We start from the raw sequence: 13,978 nt of genomic DNA, 5'->3' as shown, positions 1-13,978 counted from the left end.
TTGCACATAATTAATCACACTCATAATAGTCTGCAATACACGCTGGGTTTTTGCGTAATTTTATCTATTTTTAATGTAATTAGATTATGTTTTCGAATTGATCTAGTCATTTGCACAAATCAGCTCGCTTAATGCATTGCGCCTTACTTTTTTCCCGTTGGTCACGTGACAATCTTTCAAAATGAAAGGAATCGATGGGACACAGTAAAACTGTCCAAATATTAGAGAATAAAGGGTGGCAGGTAGATGAAACTTGCATACATGAATAGATAAGTGAAAAATTAACAAATTGAGGCCCGATTTATATGGATCCAAGGCTGTCAGTCGTCTAAAAAAAACAACGAAACGGCGCATCCAGTTTGGACGGGCAAATATCATTTTGATATGGGACGAGCTCTGGCGTCCCACATCCACAGCCTGTCTGGCAAAACACCCGTTTGACGTCACCGCAATCTCGGATTAAGTCGATTTATGGGGTTTCGTTTATTTTATAGATATATTTAATAGAGCATGAACTAGAACTACAAATAAGATCAGTAAATCATCAATATATTTGAATTTTATGCGACTGTTATACAAGCGAGAGGTTTAGCTAGCTATAATACCAGGTTTAATCCTAAAAACATGTTTATCACTATAGACATTTACAATGAATTTGATGCTTCTGCATTCATAATAACGCAAAACAAGCCATCATCCCTAATACATAGGTTTACCAATACAATAATTGGTTATAAAGAAAAGAATTAAAAATGTACTTTAGCATGTTTTGATTGAGAACAAGACACAGTTTAAGCCTTCTTAGATACATTATGTGTTGATTTTCAGTAAAAGGAGACAGAATATATTTGAATCCATGGTACACTGTTGATCCCTTGACCTTGAAGTAGATACCATATGTTCTGGTGCTCTTGTTTTATGAAACTTCAAAACAATCTTGGTGTTGGGAGTTGTATGTAATGAGATAATCTTCAACATCTTCCATTTCTACACGCAGATCTAATCTTAGATTTTCTGTAAGGAAGTTTAATAAATCTGATGAAAACATGTTCAGCTTTATCACTTTAGCTGTAGAACAGGGGTTATATTGAAGGCTATACGTATCTTAGAGACCATAATAATAAATAGTAAACTTCAGATGTCTAAATGGAAAATTAATTGCTTCAGGGTACACGTTAAAAGAGGATACAAATTTATATGTTAACATTTTCAGGTCAGCTAGAGAAGATTCTATGCCACAAATGTGGATCTACTGAAACACTCCGTGCCGAAGCATTAATTAAGTTATTAGATATCACAAAGTATGGTAGAAGAGGCAGCAATAATAGAAATCGGAGTGAGGAGGTGGCACATAACTTTGAAAGTTTTGTTCATGATTGTGAAGGTAAATTAAAATAAGACACCTTCTTTGACAATTATTATCAATAACATGAGATAAATGGTATACATAAATGAGACAACAACCCAAGACAAAATACAAAAAAAGAGGTAAACGCACAATAAGTCAAAGTCTGAATTGATGAATCTAGAAAGTCGAGGATGAGTTTAAAAGAGACCATAAAAATATGTCATCAACATCATTACAAAAATTGCCTAGAACTTTCTTTGTTGATAAATAATTTATCTCACTTCATATTGAACTCTTCAGAGTTTAGAATGTTCACATGTTAAGCAATGTAAGAAAATATAAATCAAAAGAAATGGTTCTTTCCTGTTTTGTTTAGTCATTAATAAAGTGGTTGTAAACAGTGATTTAAATGATAAAACCTCTTCAATGGAACCATTTAGATCTTAAAACTCACAATGAGATCTAGATTAAAGTGAACCATATATATGACTCACATGTGAAAGTTCCAATTAATTATATAAATCAGGTTTTCATTTAGATACTGCTTTTCGTTGCACTCGTTACAAAATAGTGTTAATGCAATCACCTTTTTTATGATTATTGTATTATATCTTAATTACAGATGGTAAATGCTGCTATACTGATGGGAGGGTAACGATAGAAGATGTTCTCAAATTTGTAACAGGATATAGTAAAGTGCCACCCGGGGATTTTGATGGATTCTAGGATTTACAGAGGAAAAACGCTATCCTAGTGTATCAACTTGTACTTTAGAAGTGACGCTGCCATTGATTGATTGATTGATTGTTGGTTGCTTAACGTCCAGTGGCAAATATTTCATGCATATTCATGACGAGAACAAGTTCACAATAAATACAATAGGTAGGTTCTGTAATAGATTAAGGGATTAAGGTCGGAGAAATTTAGACTGCCACGGGAAATGAGGGTATATTGGATAGGGACAGAAATTTAGCCTTGCAACAGGTCACCTACGGACCCCTCAAAGAGTTGTTGCATGGGTTCTTAACGTGCAAAGAGCGTGGCTCTCTCTTTACACGAGGCATCGGAATTAACGTTCCCATTCTGACCGGACGTGGTGCAAATTTGTACATCCCGAACAGCCAAACGGACGCCCCACTTTGGCACGGGTTTTACTGCCGGTCAGAGGAAGACCCATGGTGACCATACTTCTAATCCCCAGTCACCCTTATAAAGAAGCACATCTAGATGACACCTTATACTGCATCTGAAGGAGGGGGTACACTGGTTTACTTTCGTCCGTCCCGTTAATGTAATCTGTCTAACGCATCTCTTTCTTATAAAATATTATCCGCATTTTTCTGGATCTGCAAATCAGAGGCTCCTGAAACTGCAGCTGGCTTCATGTCGGCATGTTTTCTTTTTCATGTGATACGTTCTCACTTATGAATAAAATTATTCTTACACATAAAAGTTATGTATGAAATTTTTGTCGCTTTTTTATAAGGAAATGCAGTTCAAAGCTTTCTTAAATTTTGACTGTAAGCTCCGTATATTTCTTACTAATGAGACATTTGCTACCAACATCAAGTAAACAGGCAAAAAAAGAGCGATGGACTTTTTATAAATAATATAATTTTAAAAGGTCAGGCACAGTTTTAAACACAACGTTAACCAATTGAAGCTTCAAAGGGAAATAAACATAGAAATTTTGCCTGTCACATGGGTCTGGAAACTAATTCTAATCATGTTGCCATTGAAGTACTTTATTGACAATATTTTACTACCATGGTCTTATCCAAGATTTATCCTCAATAATCTTGGTGAACCTAATATGCAACATCTTATTATCATACTTTTTCAAGTTTGACAATTTAGCTGTATCTCAATTTTTAATACATTTCCAATTCAATAATGGAATAATATTGAAAAAGTTCGGATAAGCTTTAAATTTAAACAGTTTTTTATCTTATTTTGCCATGCAAATGACTTTTATGAAAACACAAGAATGCAAATCTAACCTGAGATTTATAGATTTGTTTTCTAACTACCCTATCTATAAACCTTACGATTCGAAATATATTTTGTAAGGATTTGTTCGCTTATGTTTTATTACTTATAACTATGCATTTCTTGTTTCACACAATAAAGGCTGATTTGTTGTTCTTCGAAGTTATATTACATTCTTAACAGATACATATGACATTGGTACTAACATATCTGGTTCTTCATAACTGTTTTATTTTATTTTTTCATTTCGAGGCTATTATAGCTAGCAATTCGGTATGGTTATGTTCATTGTTGAAGGCCGTAGGCTGGCCTATATTTGCTAACTTGTACTCGGTTAGGTAAGAACAACCTAAAGAAATAAACTCTAACATACCCGGTAGAACTGTTCAGCAACTACTACTTCACAGGATAGAATATATGATGGCTGTATGCATAAATATAATAATGCAGAAAAAAGTAGACAACTCAAAGTAACCAGGACAACACCAGGACTTTATTCCTCCAAAAGTTGCAAGAACTTTAAAGCAGCTTTAAAGTCCTCCGTCCGTAAAAAATTAGGTGGCATACCACTCTACTAGATCAAACTTCATTGCTTTTAAGAACTGTGTGAACAGCAAATTAAATCATGCAATCATTTTCGCATTACAGACAGGAGAGAGACATGTACGATTCTATTTTCAAGTCTTGCGAGTCGATTGATAGACGAGTGAATCCGTTCGTGTTTGACTCGCATGTAATGTACTCTTGTGCATGCATTACATTTGAGAAATCTGTGTAATCGCAAAGGTCGTGGTTGCATGGCCTTTTCAGAAGAAAAGTAGAAAGACATGTACGATTATATTTTCAAGTATCTTTATATTTCACTGAAATGTGACAGCACTAATTGATATAGACACGACTTCATTGTTAAAATAGAAACTCGCTGAAATCTTGTGACTTATAAGACAGGTGAAATGTGTAAACTAAAACGATCTGTAATAATTGAAAATATACGTAAGGATACATGAAGGTCAAAAGCATAAACAAACTCTATTCGGTATGACCTGATTGTCTGTAACAATACATTGGACGTATCCATAGAAGCACACAATGTTGGAAAAAAAGAGGGACGAAAGATACCAGAGGGACAGTCAAACTCATAGATCGAAAACAAAATGACAACGTCATGGCCAAAAATAAAAAGACAAACAGACAAATAATAGTACAGATGACACAACATAGAAAACTAAAGACTAAGCAACACGAACCCCACCAAAAACTGGGGGTGATCTCAGGTGCTGCTGTACCCCTATTTTGACATTTTTAACTTATATGTGTGTTTATTTGTTCACACCTTGTTTTTTTACATTTGACATTTTGTTTTCGAAACAATTATTTGATCATTATTGATATTTATTGAATAAATTTAAATTAAAAAGTTGAGGTAAATATATTATGTTCAAGAAAAATACAATTATATTTTTACTTTAAATAAGTGTTTTCGTTTTTGTGATTTTCTGTCCTACGTTCCTTTCAAAGCACCCGACTCTAAAGAAATAGGAAATGAGTTATATAAATGCAATGAAAGAAAAAAACATCAGGGACCTATGATACAGCCATTTATTGAAGAAATGTTGATAGTAACATGTCATGATGTGTTTTCATCTATAAATTTTGTTGATGGCATATGCACGCTGTGTCCTCATTATATAAACATGCTGCTACAACTTCAGATACATACAACGACAAAATTATTGACAAAAAGTGAAAGAAGAAAACAGTTATACCATCTAAAAGTAGAGGACAAGCATTTCGTTTGTGCGTTATGTTGATCTTGATTTAAACACTGATTGTGTCATTCCTATTTTAAGGTTTAGCAGGGTAAATATCATTAGCGTAAATGTTTTTATTTAAAAGACAGACAACGGCATAAATATTTTTTTATTACCTGAGTGATGTGTCAGATATCTGCAGTCAGGGGATAACTCTACGATCGCAATTTAATACACATTTAACTAGAAATTATCAGGGTCTTATGGAATATCAACTTTTTGGCGATAGTTAAGGCGAGTCAGACCTCCAGTCAACTATTCACCCATTATTAAATTTACCCAATGGTAATTGCAATTAAGCATTCAATAAGCTGATTTATAACCTAATGTAGTGAATTTGTGTCCCCCCTTTTTTCCAGTCAAAAGTTTGTAAGAGCTCAGGGTAATATATATAGTGCATTTAGTTCCATTATTTATATTTCTGTTAACATTTTAAGTCTAGTGATAAAGTAATTTTCCACTATTTCATCCGATAGTTGTTAATATCAATTCTCTGTAAATATAAAAATGAGCTGGCCATCATATGATACAGAATTTCACCAAATTTGACCTTAATACATTTTATGTCTCAATTTTCAAAAAAAAAATATTTGTCACTCCATAATCATAATGTGTCACCCTGTTGTTGCCATGGAAACATGACTTTTCAGATAAAAATAAAGGTAATTAAAATCTTGTAAAATTTTTGTTTTGTAGACTGCTTAATGTCATGAAAAATTTTCTTCAAGCTTATTTTAATTTTTTCAAATGATTTAATTGGCCAATATGCAGATTTATCAAGGTTTTCTACTTTTTAAAGAATTTAGTGGCTCCATAGATCCTTAAAATCTGAGGATGTTTTCATTCCTTTCCACACTGATTTCAAAGTAGTATGTGACTTCAATATTATCTATACCATATAAATAACCAAATAAACTTGTAAATTGAATGGGATATTCAAGCATGTCCTTAAAAAAGTATCAAGAAAATGTTCATTATTCATTATTGAGAATATAGAGTTATCTCCCCTGACAGAACTCTTCTGATATAAAAGCACACATGGTGTACACAGGAAGTATACAAATGGAAAAACTTTGCAGACAACAGTGATCAGTGATCAACAGGGTGTTAAAACATTATGGTCAGTAAATAACCATGTCCCTTCGTAGCTTTAAAAGCTCACAGATATGTGAATGCGCAGGTGAAAATATCCCACTGACTTCTTTGTCATCAGAATTGCAGGCTGGTCTACTGCCAAGTGATATTACACAGAAGTTTCAAGTGTGCAGTGAACATTTTCACAGGTTTTTGAATCAAAACAAAGCAGGCTGTAAATCTAAAATATGTGGGATACCTGATATAATTTCGTCTCACAACAAAGACAATAAAATATATGGAGGATGGTATGGGGTAAAGGCAGACAGAAATGTATCTTTGGAAAAAGTGAAAGAGATTCATGCTAGAACCAGTCTGGGAATTCATGGCAAGCCATAACTCTACAATGTTATGGTAACCCATAACCTTCATAGTTATGGATATCCATAACTGTGCATTTTGAGGTTGGGAGAAATTATTTTTCATTTATCTTGATAAGGTTATGGGCATCCATTACCTTTCTAGTTAGGGTTTACCATAACCTTCAGTCATAAAAAGGTTTTGGTAGTCCATACCATAAACAAAAGGCTATATTTCGTATCTTCCTGATCCATGCTGATCATGGCATCCATTTCAGAATACAATGAATAAGAGTAAATATAAATGTTAGACCTATAAAATTTGATTGGAGTATAAACCCAGCAAACACAAAAACATCTTTAAAACGTTATTAAAATGTTGTGTCTAATGTCATGAAAATATCACAAAAAAAACTTGAGAAAAACTTAAAATGTATGGTTGGATATATACCGGTATTGCTTAAACGTTTTCTAATATATTTACATAATATAATTAAAATGTTGTCAAGAAATATCATGATAATGTGAAAACCAATGGCGGATAAAACATTTTGATAATCTTTTAAAAAATGATTTCTAGAAATATTTTCTGAAACGTTTGAAAAACATCATGAATATCAAATAATGTTATAAAAATGTTTTTGTGATGTTTTCTTTCAAGTGAGACTGTGCCTTAAAAATGTTTTCAAAACGTTTTTAGAAGATGTTTTTGATTGTGTCCCAAATTCAGATTTTTCAATATAACTTCTCTTTCTAAACTAAAACGTTACACTTCTAAAAGGGGTAAATTTTAAGTCAATAATCATTGATAATTGGCTTAAGAGATGAGAACAAAACACCATTTTACATCAACTATTTGATTTATTTAAGAATACATTGAAAAAGTCAATCAATTGTCTTATTCAAAATCACTTGGAATGTCTTGTTGTGTCTTGTATCTTTTTCTTGCTGTGCCATGCTTCTGAAAGAAAAAAAAATAATCTTACATTCATATATAAACTTCTTGCACATTCCTTTAATAGAGAACGATTCATTAGTTTAAACATATTTTATTTGTTCAAGTACAAATTGGATAAGACACAAGTCAAACAGACTTATGAAGTCTTCTCCATTCAACATTTATAGCAATATAATACAAAATATATGTATGAGCATGCATGTATAGAATGGTATATCTATTTAATATATATATATATATATATATATATATATGGATTTATGTCAAAAGACAGAAAAGTGAAGACAGAAAGAAAACAATAATACAGAAAAAATAAATAAATGAATATTTAGAAAACAAAAACAAAAAATAAAATACAAATTAAACAAAAAAAAAAAAAGAAAAAAAAGGAAGACTTTTACTTAGATGATGATGTGTGTGCGATCATGGTTTGCTATCTAGACAATTAGAAATCTTTCCGAACTTTTAATAAACTCGAAGACATTTTTGAAAATGGTTTGGTTTTGCTCTAGAGAAAGAAGACAACTACCCGAGGTTAGTAGTTCTATGTTAATTTTACAATCTTTTGGAAGCCAGCGCAGACTTTCAAACATTTTATTTCGTATGTCTGAATATAATATACATTTAAAAAAGAAATGATAGGAATCTTCACGATTAACACCACAGCGGCAAGAAGGGTCAGAAATAATATTGACCCTATATAGATCATAGTTTAAGGATGATGCAAAACATCGAAGTTGGGTTAGAATAATATTCAGTTTTCGAATTCCAAACTCATATTGCTTCTGTACAAATATGTTACTCTGAGGGTAAAGTTTTTTTAGTTCAGTTTTAAATTTATTTATTGATTCCGCATCACGAGTTGAATCATCAAGATTATTCCAAAGACGTATGGTTGATGGAATAAATGAATCATTAGTCAATGCTAGTCTGCAGAATGGAATAACGATGTCATTTCCATTGCGTAGAGGATAGACCGTCATACTTTGGATTTTTGGGGGAATTAAATTTGTCAAATATTCTGGAACATTATTTTTTTGAATATTATAAAACATCTGAATTTTTCTTCTCTCTCTTCTTTCAGCTAATGTTTCCCATCCAAGTTCTTCATAAATAACCCTTGAGCTTGTGAATATAGGTAACCCCGTAACTATTCTAGCAGCTTGGAGCTGTAATTGTTCCAGTTTATTGATATAACCTACCCCAATGTTATCCCAAACTTCACTGGCATACTCAAATAAAGGTCTTATAAAAACTAAATATAGTTTTTCTAAATTTTTTCTGCTCAGTTTATATTTCAACTTCCTTAGCATATTTATATGTTTAGATGTGCTTAAGATAATATTATCAATGTGGACATTCCATTTAGCATCATTGCTAAATGTAACCCCTAAATGTTTATGAATATTTGTAATAGGTATATTTTTATCATTGAATATAAAGTTCATTTCTGGGATTTCAACATTAGAAAATAACATAATTTCTGTTTTATCTGGATTAAAAGACATTAACCATTTTTTGGACCATTCGTTCAGCTTTTCCAGATCATGGTTTATCACAGTTTCTATCTGCAATGCATCACGATCCGCACAGCTGAACGACGTGTCATCTGCAAAGAGTCTGCACAGAGAAATAAGGCTTTCTGCAATATCATTAATATATATTATAAAAAGTAATGGTCCAAGGACCGACCCTTGAGGGACACCAGCTGAAATACTGCAAAGTTTTGAAGAAGATTGCTTGATAACCACTCTTTGTTTTCTATCACTTAGGTAGCTTCTAAACCATTTTAACAGATTTCCATTTATACCATAAGCCTTCATTTTATGTAATAAACCATCATGCCAAACTTTATCAAAGGCTTTGGAGAAATCGCAAAAAACAAAACAACTTATCTCTTTCTTTTCAAGTGAGTTCAATATGCAATTATATATTTCTAACAGTTGGTGAACCGTTGAACATTTAGGAAGAAAACCCGATTGATACTCATAAATTAACTTATTTCTTTGTAAGTGGTTGTAAACATATTTATATATAACACGTTCCATGACTGCCTATGCAACTAATGAGTGATATAGGTCTATAATTGGAAGGTAATGAACTATCCCCCTTTTTAAATAAGGCTATAACATTTGAAATTTTCCAGCTGGATGGATACTTGCACTGCTGCAAGGATTTATTAAATATTATACATAATGGAATTGCAATTTTTTCGGGACAAATTTTAAGCATCTTATGACTAATGACATCCGGGCCTGACGCTTTTTTAGGATTTATAGTTTTTATAATGTCAACAATTTCACTAGTACTAATCTCTATATCATTCAATAAATTGTTAGTTTTTTTGTCGAAATCGGGTAATTGAGCATCAACTTCTGCTAGCGATGAAATAAAACAAAAATACTTATTGAGAATGTCGCATTTCTCGTCGTCTCCATCGGCGAACTCCTCGAAACGTTCATCATTAAGAATATTTTTTAATGGGGGTATGTTATTAGAACCTCTATTTGGTTTAATCAGCATCTTCATTATTTTCCAATAAGTCTTAGAATCGGAAGCGTTATCTAGTATAATATTTTCTAAGTTTTTCTCAAAATTTTCTTTCGCTTCTTTCTTCATATTATTCACTTTATTCCTTTGTTTCTTATATTTATTAAATATCCGTTTCTTTTTTAGATTTAATTGATTTTTTTCGTAATCTATCCCTTATTCGAATTGCTTTTCTGATATTACTGTTAAACCAGTGTTTATCATTGCCACGTATAGTTACTGTTTTGGTTGGAATGCTCTCTCTTGCAATGTTGAGGATTTTTTCAGTGAATATAGTGACCATTTCGTCTACTTCCTCAACACTGTAAAAGAGCTCATTCCATTCAACTGCATTCAACATATTTGAAAACTTATCAACATCTGTTTTTTCATACAACCATATTTCCCGTTTAAACGACTTTGTTACGGACTTTGGACATTGTAAAAAAATAACAGAGGCATCGTGATCACTGATATCAGCAGGTACATTCAGTACATCAGAAAAAGAAAATTGTATAGCATCACTTAATATGATCGGATCAAGCAAAGTACTACTGTGATCAGTTACCCTTGTAGGTTTATTAATTACGTTTTTTAAATAATTCATGTTGCCTAAAGGATATACATCCCCTCCTCTTTAAAGTTTTGAAACAAATAACGATGATAGTCTGTCGGAAGGGGACGATAAATGGCTGACCGTGTTAAGAGAGCAATATGCCATGCTGAATATGAAGATGTCTATCTTGGGCTAGTTTACTCTAAATTTCACAGTTATATCACTGTTTGTTTATCTATGGTTTGCATGCTTTTGCATTTTGGCCAATACATTAATGTTACCCGTGACGGTTAATGTGCAAATATCGCAATTGCATCAGCTGACGGTTATCAGCTATATATATATGAAGATGTCTATCTAGGGCTATTTTATTTAAAAATTTAACAGTAATAAAATTAAAAATTAATAAAATACTATTAGTCTGAACTTTTTCTGTTCTCCAGTATTTCTTTGAAATTTTACTCTTCAAGATACCATGCATATATAACATGAGCTTTATTTCATGTATATTTACATGTTGGCAACCCCCCTTTTTTCATTGAGCAAAGAACTGCCTTCATCTGTTATGGGTATCAATCATTTTCTCAGCTTGTTCAATGAAATAAACAACTGCTCCCTATTGAAGTTACGGATATCCGTAACCTTTCTTTTGTTTTGTTAAACCGTAACCATTCAGGTGAATAAAGTTAGGGTTAACCATAACTTTCGTGTATATTTTATTTTTTGAACGAGTTTGGAAAAGCGTAATTTCTTTAAATAAAAGCGTAATTGCGTGTTTGAGTATTGTAAAATGTAAATTAAACATTTGTATAACACTACATGCAGGTTCATTCATGTGTAACATATAATATTGCCGCAGTCGGCTAATTTACGTACCCCTTGAATGCGATGTCGAAGGTTGTTGTTCGTCCATTTTTACACAGTGACCCGGATGTCAATGTAAACAAAATACCGACTTCGGTGAGGTAACGGTTTGAGATCCGGAATATAACGAAAGCGATAATGAAGACGTCACCGTACTAAAATGAAAGAGGATTAGGTATTGGAATCTCAAAACATTGAAAGGTTATGGGTTACCATAACATTGTAGAGTTATGGCTTGCCATGAATTCCCAGACTGAGAACAGGAATCATAGTTCCAGTTGGAACTCGTAAGTATAATAATAAAAATGAGATTTTTTTTATAACAGAGCATCTGATAGGGCGGGGGGTCTCATTGGGGGGTTCTGATCCTGGATCCCGCTTACTGTTTTGACAGATTCCTGTATCCCGCTTACACTATGTACGTAAGCAATTCTCATTTTTTTGTAATTTCCCGTATCCCGCTAGACTTCATTTCCCGTTTTCACGACACAATAATTTGATCCCTGAAAAATAACATACATTTGTAATTGTGGACTAAAAAATCAAAGAACTGTGATAACATATGTATGTTACATGTTTCAAAGGGACAATATACATCATTAGTTTAGTTAAAATGTATACAAGTTCTATTGATATTACTATTGTCTTTATGTATACTTAACTATAGAAAGATATAACAGTTCATAGTTTGCCAATCTTGCATAGTACACCTATATTATTACAGAAAAAGTATGCCTGGAACAACTAAAGAGTGTTATCACAGCTTCTCTATATCACTCCAAAGCATTTGCTCAGACATAAATCATGCTTAATTACAATGTATTTTAATTTATTGTAAGAAACAATGACCAGAGCATGTAATGAGGTTCTGCGCAAGCTTCCCAGTAATTCCCAAGTGTCTCATATCATAAGTTACATTCCTTTAATAACTAAGCCTTGTTATTACAGCTTAGCTTATCCCTTAAAAACCTCATCTCATTGATTTACCATGGTTAATCAAAAATGTATTAATTTAATTAAAAAAATAGTTATCAAGGCTTCTTCTGCGCAAAGTCTCTAGAGTTCCCTAGAGCCCACTATAAATTAAAATATTTTTGATTTATTTTACAAATAACAAACATATGTTATTACAGATTTAGAAAATTTAAGGAATAAAGAGTAGACAACTCATGAAAGTATCTGTAATAACACACACAAGTTATTTTCTGTAATAACCCTATGGAGTTATATCTCTGACTGTACTACAATATGTATAGAAATGCCCATGTTTTATAAACAAAAATTTCAACAACTGGGCATTACGGAATCACAGCCATGCATTACGAAACGGGGCATCAATACTGGACCATTATGGATTAAATCAAAATGTCATTTATTTCCAAAATAAGTCACAACTATTATAAAATTTACGAGGAACGGTCAGGTTATTGCATAAATGGCTGAAATCTTTCTAAAGTTATCCAAGAAGGAAAAACGCATTTACATTGCATAATTTTATCCATTTCTTTCCCCTACCCAAAATATTACCGATGTTTGCAGAAAGTAAACAAGAACGCCTTCCGAAAATTGGAAATATTTGTCTTTTACCCCTCATACTTATTGTGTGCTATGTGAAATAAATGTTAGCACCGATCAGTGCATTGGTTGGAACAGAATTTCACTTCAAAAACATGCAGCACAACCTGTCAATGACAACAGTACAGAATAAGTTCAGCAAAAACTGACAGGCTTTTATTTCAAAATATTTAAATTTGTTACAATCAGTAGTGTACTCTAAACTACATTTTTTTTGTAAATAAGGAATAATTAAGAATCCATTTCTCCTAAATTCATTTTTTCTCTTATGGGGCAAACATCTATTTACTTAAGGGGGTGGGGGGGTTGGCTCTTGGGCCTGTTTTTTTTCATGTTCATGTACATGTACATAAAAAAATTATCAAAAATGAAAGTGACATATAAAAACAAAACAATCACGGTCTGAAAAATGTTAAGAGTTGTTACATGTAACAAAAAGAAGTATATTTTGTTCATTTATTCTATTTTTGATTTTTACTGATAAAATAATTTAAATATTCTTATCAAGAAGAATTCCCCCCAAAACAATGAGCATTACATTTTACCTTCATTTTAAAAGCAGAAACTACAATATATTTTGGAAACTATGAATGATAGTCATTTTCTATTATTCCTGGATAATTCTACTTCAAATTTGCAAAAATGATTTGATAACAAATTTTAGTATAACAGAAGTAAGATGGTAAGTGAGTTGGAAATAAATGGTTTTGAATGTAAAAGAAAGTTAATAATACTTATTTTATCAGTAAAAATGTATCTGCATGTACTAAAAATGTATCTTTATAAAAAATTTATTTGAACTGCATGTTTCAGCAATATGTCCAAGATGCAGAAAGACCCTTTATTGTGGGCAATCCACTTCGTGTAGCCTAGCTGAAAATTTGGCAAATAAAAATGTAAGTTATAATCATAAAT

General features: G+C 32.1%; 1 long non-coding RNA gene across 1 annotated transcript; it reads right to left on the bottom strand.

Moving 5' to 3' along the window:
* Positions 1-7,422: 7,422 nt before the first annotated feature.
* On the bottom strand, positions 7,423-11,738 carry LOC127703898 (uncharacterized). Its single transcript, XR_007983113.1, has 2 exons — positions 11,501-11,738; positions 7,423-7,542 (listed from the first exon to the last, which is right to left on the bottom strand). It is a non-coding gene; the product is annotated as an uncharacterized LOC127703898 (long non-coding RNA).
* Between the last annotated feature and the right edge of the window lie 2,240 nt (positions 11,739-13,978).

This window comes from Mytilus californianus, unplaced genomic scaffold, assembly GCF_021869535.1.
Source record: "Mytilus californianus isolate M0D057914Y unplaced genomic scaffold, xbMytCali1.0.p SCAF_54, whole genome shotgun sequence".
In the NCBI taxonomy this organism is placed as follows: domain Eukaryota; kingdom Metazoa; phylum Mollusca; class Bivalvia; order Mytilida; family Mytilidae; genus Mytilus; species Mytilus californianus.
This window is presented reverse-complemented; position numbering and strand designations above follow the sequence as displayed.